General features: G+C 38.9%; 1 long non-coding RNA gene across 3 annotated transcripts in view; it reads left to right on the top strand.

The window, feature by feature from the left end:
- Positions 1-13416, top strand: part of LOC115941338 (uncharacterized) — a 166098-nt gene that overhangs the window by 2929 nt on the left and 149753 nt on the right. The window lies entirely within an intron of this gene.

The following is a 13416-nucleotide window of genomic DNA, read 5'->3' as shown; positions in this document are numbered from 1 at the left end:
ATAAAAACCTAGTTTAATTGTCTATGCATAAATGTTTAGGGACTCTAAATGTCTTTATGCTGAATCCTGTAATTTGAAAGTTAGCATTTAAGATTATTATTCTTATAGGCTAATTAAGATTATAAAACACTTTCCTCTTTTCAAAAGTTCATGAGCACATAACAAATTGGAACTACTTTTGCAAGCCAAGTGTCCCTCTTATGCTATTAGCTTTCTTGGATTTACCTTCTAAATGACTTTGGCTCAAATTGACTTCAGATATTTGACATATCAAGTATTGTTGTCTTCAAAGGTTTCCCAGGCAACTGCAACAATTCATCTGGTTCCAGTCAAAAGTGCCCTTGAACTCTCAGCTCATTTCACTTCCCAGTATGAGTAATGTGTATAGCAAAAGGAAGAACACCAAAGACTTCATGTAATAGGCTAATGTGAATGGTTTGGTGAAGAGATGGATGGATTTCACAAAAATACCCACTTGGATGTTAAGAGTTGGCTGCCGGCAGGTTGGCTTTGTCAAGCTTTCATATTAATTTTGGGTGGAAGATCATATCAACATCCTGTGTTCTGGGTTCTGCTTCACTCCTCCTCACAGTTCCTGGGCAGACACCTGAAGGTAGAGCCCCAAACTCTTACCCTAAGTCACCCCAACAACTTCTTCAAGTACAGATTACTGGTCCACCAGGGAACTACCAGCTCTGAATCTGTCAGTGGTGTCTTGGGATCCCAGCTGACCCATGCACACTGACCTTAGAGGGTCTCTGTGTTAGATCGAGTTTCACTTTAACCCAACCTGAAGCCATGAGTAGAGGGTCTTTTTTTTAATATATATATTTTAAGATTTTATTTATTTACTTTACTTTTTAGAGGGTCTTGTCCCACTTTGCTTAGAGGGAGGGTTTTATAATTACCACCTGAATTGTTCCAGAGAGCAGAGAGGGAGGGAGAAATTGGAATCATTGATTCTGTGGTCTGTAAAAGGTTCCTGTTTAATGTTGATTACATTCTGTGTTTTATTTAAAATAGAACATTTCACCTCCTCTAAAGCTTTTCAGGGTGACAAGTAGACAGAACAGTTAGAATGTCATTTTTTTTCTTTACCTTGGCTCTTGTTTTCATACCTGATTGACTACTGACGGGATCAATTGACAAATAAGGCAATATAATATATAGTCTGCAAACCCCACTGGTGGAACTATTTAAGTCAGAGCAGATTGCTCTCTAAGTACTGGGCTTCTGCAGAGGTCTCCCTGTTGGCTCCACATTGAACTCAAAGTCTAGAGAGCCTCAACAATCATCTGTCATCTATATCTGGGCATAAAAGCAGAGCTGGCCACCCTTTTCCCCATCCCCACCATTCCTTTTTTCCAGTATTGTTATATTTTATTCTGTTCCATACACTCATTGGGACATGAACATCCCATTGAAATGTGTCCAAGTAAGCAGATTTTTAAAAATTTTTTGTTTGGAGTCTGTAAGTAATTTTAGTAAGGATTATATATATGAAAGTATGTAAATATATATGCATATGAAACTATATATGTATATATGTGTCTATATTATATGTATATATATGTGTGTGTAAATATGTAAAGTCACTTTAGCTACCAGCCCTTCTACCAGCTACAGTTACCACTGTGATTATCACTTCGATTAATCCTTGGTTTGTTAAAATTAATGTAGATAAATGTAATTTTATAGTAGGAAATGTAGTTTTCAGGGTGTGAAATAATGGTGATCAATTTGAATAAATATTTGCTATTTGTTTTCATAAAAGTTTAAATCCGGAAAAGAGAACTCTGACCAAAAGAGGAATATAACAGGATCAATGAAACAGGTAGCATTGAGTCATATCACTGGCTTTTAATTAAAAAGGATGCTGTGGATGTTGGCATGGACTGGACTGAACATAGGTTGTTTTAGAATTTCTGAAGCTGAAATCTAGCTGGAGAGCTCCTAATCAGAAGGAACTTATTTTGATAATTTAAACTGCAACCTAAGTTGCAGTTTAAAAAATTCAAAGAGGTCTATAAATCCTTAGACGGGGGGCAGTTGTTTGTGAGCCAAAGGATTTTTGTGCAAAGCTAATATGTATAATAGCGAATCAGTCTCTCACTGGACAGTTTTGTCATATTTCAATAACTGAATGAATATTCTGAATTAATAAGCAGAACGTTTGTATAAACTAAAGGCTAGTCTAAGCTCTGCATTCATTGATGGGAACCTTAAGCAAATGTTTCTTTTATCAGCTTGTTCAAAAGGCATAAACAATGTTGTGGTTTTGAAGCAGTAATATATCAACTAGTAAAATAGTAACTGGGTCTGGAACAGGTAAGATAAAGTTATAGGTTACATGTTGTTTTCAGTACTTGGAAGATCCTGAAGAAACCTTTTTTTTTTTTTTAAATATGTACACACTTATACTTTGTATCTTATAGAAAAGAGTCTAGGCATTTAAGCGTATCAGTAAGATTTCTTGAGCTTTGCTTTGCTTTTAACTTTTATTAAAAATTAAACATAAGTTGGTATTCATTATGTCAATGGAAAATAGAGAAAAGTGGTATAAATATCAAAGGATGAGTAGAAGTTCTCAAAATGTGGGACAATGAGGGGAAAATGGAGCTGGCTGGCCCCTCGTTCCACTGCTCCGCTTAGTGTCTTCCACTCAGGTGGGTTGATGAAAACAAAATGATGACCTTTAGGGATCGTACCTTGTTTCATCTTCCTTTTCTTCCTTCTGTGTCCCTCACATCACCTGCTCTGCATCTCTTAAATGTTAGGATGCTATGAAACCAGAAGAGGAATGATCAGAATATTTGCTTCATGGGCTTGCAAATGCCTGAATTCCTTTCATCTCTGCAGTGAATGGTTATTCATTCTTTCTGACAAGTGTCTGAGCCCTCTAATATGTCAGGCATTGGTCTCATCTGAATGTGTTCTTTCACTGAATTCTCTCGAGAGCCCTTCGAGGTTATTATTATTATTATGTCCATTGTACAGGTAATGAAACTGAGCCTTTCAGAGAAGTAAGGGAAATTTTTCAAAATCCTAAAACTAGTAAGTGTTGGAGTTGGAATTTAAATCCCAAACCATAGCTTTCCTCACTGCTGCTTCAGAAACAGACTTGTCTCTAGGGAGGTTATGCTTTAGTACTGATGCTTCATAACTTTTTTTGAAATGATGTTAAACTCAGAAAAAGTTGTAAGTACTAAAGTTGTAAATGTCAAAGAATTCCAGAATACCCTTCACCAAGATTTTCTAATTGTTAACATTTTGCTGAGTTTGCTTTCTCTGTCTCTTTCTGTATTTTGTGTATATATACACACAAACACATACACATATATATTACATATTATTTTTTCATGAAATGTTTGTGACAAGATGTTGTGATAAGAGCTGATGTGACGCCCCTTTTTTGCTAAGTACCATAGTGTATATTCTTAAACACATACACATCATCTTAACTTTGCACAATGCTATATCCAAGTCATGACATCAACAGTGATAGACTCTATACACTTATTTCAAATTTGACAGTTATCCCAAAAATGTCCATGATGGCAAAAAAAAAAAATTATCCAGAATTCTGGGACGCCTCGGTGGCTCAGTTGGTTAAGCATCTGCCTTCGGCTCAGGTCATGATCCCAGGGTTCTGGGATCGAGTCCTGCATCCGGCTCCTTGCTCAGCAGGGAGCCTGCTTCTCCCTCTGCCTCTGCCACTCTCTCGTGCTCACTCTCTGTCAAATAAATAAATAAAATCTTAAAAAAATGTTATCCAGAATTCAATCCAGGATTATGTATTGTATTTGTCATATGTCTTTAGTCTTTTAATCAAGAATATTTCCTCAGTCTATATCGGTCGTAACCCTGACATGTTGGAGGAGTAGAGGCCAATTATGCTGCAAAATGTACCTCAGTTTGGGTTTGTCTGATGTTTCCTCATGATTTGATTCAAGTTACCCATTTTTGGCAGGAACATCATGGAAATGATATTGTGTTCTTCTTAGTGTATCATGTCAGGAGGCATGAATATTAATTGGTCTCATTACTGGTTTGTTCAGTTGGCTAAGGTGGTATCTGTCAAAGTTCTTCATAACAGAGTTACTATTTTTCCCTTTTTAAGTATTAATAGCTCAGGAGACTATGATTCTGTTTCTTATCCGATTTTTATCTCACTAGTTTTCATGTATTGATGATTCTTGCCTATATCAATTATCATTATGATGGTTGCCAGATGGTTGTGCTTTTCTTTTTGAGCTCCTTTATTGAGTGGTTTACTATTAGTCTAGACAGACACAGTATCTCCTGCACTTAGACTCTAGTGTAGTGTGTAGTTTTACTGTTAGTTTAGGATCACATGCAGTGTCTTATAGTACTTATTTCATTAGATCCTCACAACATTTCCATTATGTACATGCTATTATGTCCACATTTTATAGATGAGGAAACTGAGTAGCAAAAAACCAGTTGGTAACATTTTCAGGAAGAAAATATTAAAAAATTAATCCTTAAAGTATCTTGGGGCTGTTCAAAGTAAGATAATAGAATGAAGCATAAAAAATACAAAAAAAAAATAAGCTTAAAAAAAAAACAGAAGAAATCATACACAACCTTATGGATGGTTTTTAGGGGGTGGGAGGATGGGTTAGCCTGGTGATGGGTATTAAAGAGGGCACGTTCTGCATGGAGCACTGGGTGTTATGCACAAACAATGAATCATGGAACACTACATCAAAAACTAATGATGTAATGTATGGTGATTAACATAACATAATAAAAAAAAATCTTAAAAGAAAAAAAAACCCAGAAGAAATCATACACAACCTTATGGTTAGTTTTTAAACTTTGAAACTAGAAAGCAGGAGGGGTGCCTGGGTGGCTCAGTTGGTTAAGCATCTGCCTTTGGCTCAGATAATGATCCTGGAATCCTGGGATGGAGCCCCGCTTAGGGCTCCCTGCTCAGTGGGGAGTCTGCTTCTCCCTCTTCCTCTGCCCCTCCCCCTTGCTCGTGCTCTCTCTCTCACACACTCTCTCAAATAAATAAATAAAATCTTTTAAAAAAAGAAACCAGAAAGCAGGGAAAGAAACAAGACTCCATCTCACTCTAGCATTTGAGCAAGGAGAGGTAGTGAATGAAAATCTGAAAAATCTTTTTACCTTTGCCCAGCTTGGAGAGAAGTCTTAATGGGTGTATAAATGCCATAGGAAAGATGTGGATGACTCTTGAGAACTGAACTTCAATGCTTTTTCTAGGCTGAAAAGAAAAATCGGAAGGAAGGCAGAAAGATTAGAATCATCCAAAGCTAATCTTTATCTTAGCAAATAATAGAGATTTAGCAGAATGGAAGACAAAAGTAAAAAGAAGAAACAATTCTTTAGGTAGCAGGAGTCCAAGGGATGAAGGACAGAGGATCCCCACGTGAAGTCCTTCTCCCTTGCTATACACTAACAACCCAGCTCCTCAACCCATGCATTTTCCCATCTTAATTTCCCACTGATGAGGAAGGTGCCTGGGGCAAAAGCCTGAAATGGGGCAAGGGAATGCCTGGAGTGGACTGTGTATCTTGAGGCTGCACTGAACTAGGGGGAATGATGCAGTGTGCCTCTCAGGATGCAGACCAAACATTGATTCAGGATTTTTAAATATAGAATCCTACTCCACCAGCCATGCGTGCCCAGACCTAGGGGACAACTCCTTCCAACCCCTCCCTAATGCTGCTGAGTCAAACAAAAGCACTAGAATAAGAAATAACCAACTATGGAACCTAAGCTCTGGGGACAGATAGGCAGGTGTCAGAGACAGTAGGGTGCATGGTAAGTAGAGGAGAATTTATCCAAACTATCTTAAAAACACAAAAGATCTTGAGAACACCATATAGTTCAATAAATATACAATGAAAGGAAATGCTGTGATGACCAAGCAAAATATTACAAAAAGGAGAAGAGGAAAGAGAGAATGAGATAGGATGGGAAGGAAAGAGAAGTGGACTAACGTGGAATATAACACGTAAGAAATGAGGTATTTCTGAAATCCATTCTGGAGGGTTTCTGGGCAAAGGTGGTGACTTGTACACATACATCTACTTTTGCTTTCCTTCAGACCCCCACTGAAATAATGAGAAATTTAAAAATTTTTAGAATCTAGGACATAGATGAGTCCGAGGTGAATAATGTGATAAATTCCCCTCAAATCTAAATTCTAAACCAGTGGGTGAAAAGTTGAGAGCTCACCTAAAGCAAAATCCTTCAAAGGCTCAGAAATTGGGAGTGCTTGGTGATTTTACAAGTGGAGAATGAAAGAGGAGAGCTTAAATAAGGGGCTCCAATTGCAAGCCTATATAATAGAGTGGTACCTCCAGTATTCCTTCTTTCAAGCTGTACAGCCTGGAGACTAACCCCTAATGGGGTTTCTTTTTTCTTTTTTCTTTTTTTTTTTAAAGACTTTTATTTATTTATTTGACAGAGAGAGACACAGTGAGAGAGGGAACACAAGCAGGGGGAGTGGGAGAGGGAGAAGCAGGAGAGGGAGAAGCAGGCTTCCCGCAGAGCAGGGAGCCCGACGCGGGGCTCAATCCCAGGACCCTGGGATCATGACCTGAGCCGAAGGCAGACGCTTAACGACTGAGCCACCCAGGCGCCCCTAATGGGGTTTATTTTTTGAAGCTGATAATGCAAAAGGATCTCTCTCACAAAGGACCCAAGTTGCACTTGAGTTTGTATACATTGAAGTCAAGTAGATCAAGTGGATATTTGCATTCTGGAGGCTGAGACACTATCTTCTCTCACTTAGCTCCTACAATACTAGCAGTCAGGCCTTTCAGATCCAGAAAGATATGGGACCAGCTGAAGAGCTAGAGAAGAAAGATCCTGTGGATACTGACAATGGAGCACCAGCTGCCCCGCAGCTCACAGTTTAACAAGCCCCACTCAGCCCTTCAGTCCCTCAGTCTTAAATATCAACAGCTAAGAAAGAAATGAAGAAAGCCCCTAAGCAAAACTAGCAAACGGAGCAAGCAGCTTAGAGGAGATGGAAGTAACAAAGAGACAAGAAACTTAAAAAAAATAGACTATTACTAATATTTCCAGAGATACAATTATGAAACAAGACATTTAGAGAACAAGAGAACTCTGGAAAATAAAAAACATGATAGCAAAATAAAAACTCTCGTGTGGGGAGGAAGTGAGATGGGAGGGAAGTTGGAGTGTCAGAGATGATGGTGCTAATCAATTACGGTTACACTATTTTATTTTTTCAAAAATTTTTAAAAGATTTTTATTTATTTATTTGAGAGAGAGTGAGAGAGATCACAGAGGAAGAGGGAGAAGCAGACTCCCTGCTGAGCATGGAGCCTGATGTGGGACTCTATTCCAGGATCCTGAGATCATGACCTGAGCCGAATCAGATGCTTAACTGACTGAGCCAACGAGGCACCCCCTTATTTTTTCAAATTTTACAAAAAACATATAAGCATATGAACGCATCACCAGGATCTTTCCGGGGGCTTTCCTGGGCCTTTAAAGGTGAGGAGCCTTGAAGCTTAAAGCTTCAAAGCATTCAGGAAGTCCATCCCTGATAGTAATGCACAATCACAGCTAGCATGTGCAAGGGACTCCTCTAAACATTTCATCTCTGTGAACTTGTTCTGTGGTAGCTGCTGTTGTCCGAATTTTACATACGAGGAAACAGAAGCACAAGTAGGTTAAGTAACTGAAACAACATTTCAAAGCCAGTGAGTGTTGTAGTTGACATTTAATACTCAACGTATGCACTTAGCCACTATTCTATTCTGCTTCTCCAGGAAAACACAAAGTTGAGTAAACAGGTAAACCAATCATAATTGCTGTATTCTCAACCCTGAATTATGACATTAGTATGACCATTCAGAATTATGAATGGACAATTATGGGAAAAATTATGGTAAAATTATCTCAGAGGATGGGGGTAGGATCTTGCATGTACTGGGTGGAAGAGGGGAAAGGAAAGCTAAATCTTAAATCCAAAGTGGATTTTCCATAGTTAATGGATGAAAATAAAATCAGTTCAAGCATATGATTTAAAAACATGTAGGTAAAAAAACAAAAGAGTTAAGTAGAAGGAAAAATAGCTACATCTGAAGAGGGGGAAGAATGGACAGAAGGCACTTTTATTAAAAAAAAAAATGAAACCTTTTCTGACATTATCCAGACTATGTAAATGTGTAATTTTGATACGTATATAGTTTTTAATTTTTTGAGTAAAATAAAAAAAACTTAAATAGATCATTATTCAATGAAACAAAATCGATTAACAAATACACATAATTAATGGAAACAGATTCTGGTGTTAAAAACAAATTGAAGATCTAAAAATACCACCAAAGAACTGATAAATACATTAGAATAATCAAGAAACAGAATAGCAATTTATTTGAAAACCAGATGGGTGACAGAGGAGATATTTGACACAATTCCTTTGAATGCAGAAAAAAGAGGGGGGAGACAGAAGTAATTAGCCAAATAAAATTAAAATGGAGGGCAGGCAGTGCTGACACAAAATTGGAATAATGCTGTCATATATATGTGTGTGTGTGTGTGTGTGTATGATAGGAGAAAAATTTCCTGCAATAAAGAAAGAACAAATATATACATAAAATAAAATTAGACTGTCCTTGGACTTCTTTGTAGTATGATTCAAGGAAAAGGCAATAAAGAAAGTTTTAGGGAAAGTAGAACTCAAGAATTTAAATACCTAGCCATGTTGTTATTCACATAATACATATAACAAATAAACACTTTAAAGTTTCATGAACTAGGGAAATTAGTTCCTTTAAGCTGTTCATGAAGAATATCTGGTTATAAAGGTCAGCTGTTCAGCTGGGAGTGAAGGGATAGAGGTGAGCATCCCTTTAAAGAGAGTGAAGATGAACCCCCTGTGAAAATGGAGTTCACAGAAATAGAGGTGCTTTAAACTTAGATCAACATAATACAATTATTGGGGCGCCTGGGTGGCTCAGTTGGTTAAGCGACTGCCTTCGGCTCAGGTCATGATCCTGGAGTCCCTGGATCGAGTCCCGCATCGGGCTCCCTGCTCGGCAGGGAGTCTGCTTCTCCCTCTGACCCTCCCCGCTCTCATGTGCTCTCTCTCTCTCTCTCTCATTCTCTCTCTCAAATAAAATCTAAAAAAAAAAATACATAAAACCTTTAAAAAAAACATAATACAATTATTAATAAACATGGAGAGTTCAGAGGACAGGAGAAAATCAGAGGAAAGATAAGGGGGCATATTCATTGTTCGTACAAGGTAATAGCAGATGCTGTTCAAAACTGGTAAATCAATATAATTTATCTGAAAGCCAAACTGATTATCAAACCATTACACTATCAAAAGACGTACAGTTACCACTAGATGAATTAAATAAAATGTTAGACTAGAACCTGTTTCCTTAGGTGACTATGTCTGGTGTCAGTTAGGAGGGAAAATCCTGCTCTGCTCCCCAGAGTCTCTGTCTTTTTGTGTTTGTAATTTGCCAAGTGATACATCATTTCCTTTTTGAAGTTGTGGATGTATGAGTCCCTTAAAACCGTACTAAGAGTTAGAAATTCTGTTTACCATTTTATTTTCGTTTGTGCCCATTTTCTGTATATGTACATATTATAGGTATTCATATTCTGTATATTTGGCATACTTTTCTACTTCCATAAGCATCTCACCATTTTCAGTAATTTGGTAAAAGGTCTTCATAAATTTAGTTTCATAGGCTTAGTTTCTTGGTCTATTTCCTCAAGTTTGCTTGAATTCCAGAATAATAGAAAATACTGTCATTCCAGGCACACTCATCCTCCAGCATAGGTCTGGCTAGTCACCAGGCAGGATCTGAAATAGTCGCAATGCTTCACGGGTTCTCCTGTTTGAATTCCAGTTTGCATGTCAGTCTCTTCCCTCCCTCAGGATGGCTTCTTCTCATGGACCACAGTCTCTGTAATCTGGCTTCTCTCTACTGTTGATCTTGACGTTCATCACGTGTGGTTCAGGCATGCCTGAGCCACAGTTCAGGCCTACTCATGAGGTGCTAGGATCATCCCTAGATATCTTGATGGCTCTGTTGCTCCCTCATTTCCTGACTGAAATGTTATCCTCACATGAACGTCTTCCCAGACCACCCAACGAAACTGAACCCCTCTACCCCTATTCTTACCAACTCACCCCACTGGCTGTTTCCTTTCCCTGCTCTCTAAAGCTCTTCTCCTTCTTGAATTTAATACATATGTTTTGTTCATCTTTGTTGTTTATTTGCTTAGTAAATTTGTGTCTCTTTTGTTCATTGCTCTGGCCCAGCCCTTAGAACAGTCCTGGACATATAGTAGGTGCTTAGTGAATCGCTGTTGGTTGAACGTACAGGGTACATGGTGGTGATGGTCCCCACTGGCTGGAGGAATTTGAAGTCCTGCTCCCACCCAGCCAGGACACCCTGTGACATCCATAGTTATAAATTTGATCTGACAGCATTTTCAAATGACAGACTTGCCCTGTGATTCACTTTACAAAGTTTCCGTCCCCCTTGCTTCGTATTCCCCTCTCTGTGCTAATCCACTCTGGGTCCTGAGTCATTGCCACTATTGTATTTCTTTATATTCTTTTCCGTTCGGTTGACCAGCATGTTCATTTTTAAAAGCCAACAGTTTATACCAAGCACAGAGGACTGGTTTGGGGAAAGGTACAATTTTCACTCGTTTAGCAGTATTCTCTAGGCCCTTTGCTTACAGAGGTTTTCTCCTACTTGGAGGGAAAACAAGCCTGTGGGTGAGGCATGCAGTCAAGCGCACTGACAGTGCATTAAATGCTGGGTTGCCCCCATGTTAGTTTTGGGACAAGAATAATTGTGTGGTGTGTGTGTTTGTGTGTGTGTGTGTGAATTTGTTCATTTATCTTTTTAAGCCTATCATTTTTTTTTGTTTGTTTCATTTTTTTTTGTTTGTTTCATTTTTTTTTGTTAAGTTTAAAAAATTACTGGGCGCCTGGGTGGCTCAGTCGTTAAGCGTCTGCCTTCGGCTCGGGTCATGATCCCGGGGTCCTGGGATCGAGTCCCGCATCGGGCTCCCTCCTCAGGGGGGAAGCCTGCTTCTCCCTCTCCCCCTCCCGCTGCTTGTGTTCCTGCTCTCGCTATCTCTGTCTCTGTCAAATAAATAAATAAAATCTTTAAAAAAAAAAAAGTTTAAAAAATTACATTTATTCTAATTAAAGTATAGTTGATACACAGTGTTACATTAGTTTCAGGTGTACAACATAGTGATTCAGCAACTTTATACCTTATGTAAGCTCAGCACACATGTGTAGTTACCATCTGTCACCACAACAACCCTATTATAATGCCACTGACCATATTCCCTGTGCTGTCCCTTTATCCCTGTGACTTACTCATTCCATAACTGGAAGCCTATACCTCCCACTCCCTTTCAGTCATTCTGCCTATCCCTTACCCCCCTCCCCTCTGGCAACCACCAGTTTGTTCTCTGTATTTATAGGTCTAATTCTGCCTTTTATTTGTTCATTTGTTTTGTTCTTTAGATTTGGCATGTAAGTGAAATCATGTAATATTTGTCTTTGTCTGACTTATTTCTCTTAGCATAATATCCTCAAGATCCATTCATGTTGTTGCAAATGGCAGGATTTAATTATTTTTTTACGGCTGAGTAATCATTCTATTGTATGTATACACATCACATCTTCTTTATCCATTCATCTAGCAATGGGCATTTGGGTTGTTTCCATATCTTGACTATTGTAAACAATCCTGCAATAAACATGGGGGTTGCAGATATCTTTTTGAATTACTGTTTTTTGTTTTCTGTGGGTAAATACCCAGTAGTGGAAGTACTGGATCATGTGGCATTTTTATTTTTAATTTTTTGAGGAACCGCCATACTGTTTCAGGAATAAAATTACTAGATGTAAATTTAGTGTTCTGACTTCCCCTCCCCCAGTGTTTGAAGAAGGTAAGCCTTGTAGGGACATTCTTTCCTCTTGCAGAGCTGGAAGGGCATAGGAATTCAAAAATACAAAAATCAAAACACCTCTGAGAAGTGAAGTAAAGGAAAGAGAAGGTTGAAGAGGGAGCTAGACTCTGAAAAGAGCCAGCTCAGGCTGGAGTAGGGAAAGAATGGATGATTAGTCTGGAATTCTCACAAGATGTGAGATATGACCCAAGAATATTCTGAAGACATTTTTCTGTAGGTTTTGAGGATTACTCCCTACCTTCACCTTCCCAATCTACATTGTGAAGTTTTTCTAAAGGAATTTCTTTTTTATATTCAGGAGATTGGAGGAGGGAAGGCCAATTATAGCAAGACTCAAAACTCAACCACCCACAAAAGGAGGATTTGATAGGTAAAACTGACAGAAGTTACCAAGGGAATGGCTGCAGGTAAGGGATGAGGATGCCCATGTTCGTGGCTAGACTGCGATGCCCTTTGCTGAGGTTAGGGGAGGGAAGCGGTGCCTTTGGGACATTATGGTGGAGGATATCAGGCATTAACGGGTGCTGTGAAGATTTGGGGGCAGGAGAATGATCTGATGGGGATTCTATTTAGACTGTTTTGGCAGTAGCCTATGACCTCTGTTCTGAGTAGGTAGAGAGAGAGTGCTACACAGTATGAGTATGTAGAGGTGTGCGTTAGATCAGAAGTATTATTAATGGTTTTGTGATTTTTTTCTCATTTCCCTTAAATATATAAAATTAGTGCCCTCCTGGGTGTGATTTTGTTTTGTTCTGGAATAAGTTTTTTTTTTTTCCTAGAGGAAGAAAGATCTCCAGTTTCACATGGTAAGTCAGTAGAAAATGGGATTTACAAATTGAAAATGCATTTGAGGCAACTTGTTCAGGACTGCAGTGCTGCCCCACATGACTTGCCTCCTCTGCATTTCCCTCCCCTGTCGCAGATTCTGAAAGGTTTTTGTCACCACCCACTTCACCTCCTTTACCGTCCTTATCACCTCCACCACCGCCCCCCACTGTCCCTCCACCACTTCACCACCTCTGCCACCACCATCACCGCCTCCATCCTCACCACCTCCATTGTCATCACCAGCAGCACGACCTCCATAGGCATCAGTAGCTATTTATTTAATTACTCTTTGCTAGGTACTCTGCTAAGTTCTTCACATACATCTTCTTAAATCCTAACATAAACCCTCTGAGGTAGACATTCTTAATTTAGTTGTACCCTCAACACCCACCACAGAGCTTGGCCCATGTAACATCCTTAATAAATGTGTGTTGAGTGCATTTTAATTTTGCAGATGAGGAAATTAAGGCTCAGAGAAGTTAATTTTTTTTAAAGATTTTTATTTATTTATTTGAGAGAGAGAGAGCACATGAGAGGCGGGAGGGTCGGGAGGGTCAGAGGGAGAGGCAGACTCCCCGCCGAGCAGGGAGCCCGATG

This window comes from Leptonychotes weddellii, chromosome 4 (genome assembly GCF_054177405.1).
Source record: "Leptonychotes weddellii isolate Sample4059 chromosome 4, ASM5417740v2, whole genome shotgun sequence".
Taxonomy (NCBI): Eukaryota; Metazoa; Chordata; class Mammalia; order Carnivora; family Phocidae; genus Leptonychotes; species Leptonychotes weddellii.
Note: the sequence above shows the minus strand (reverse complement) of the source record. Positions and strands in the feature narration are given on the sequence as shown.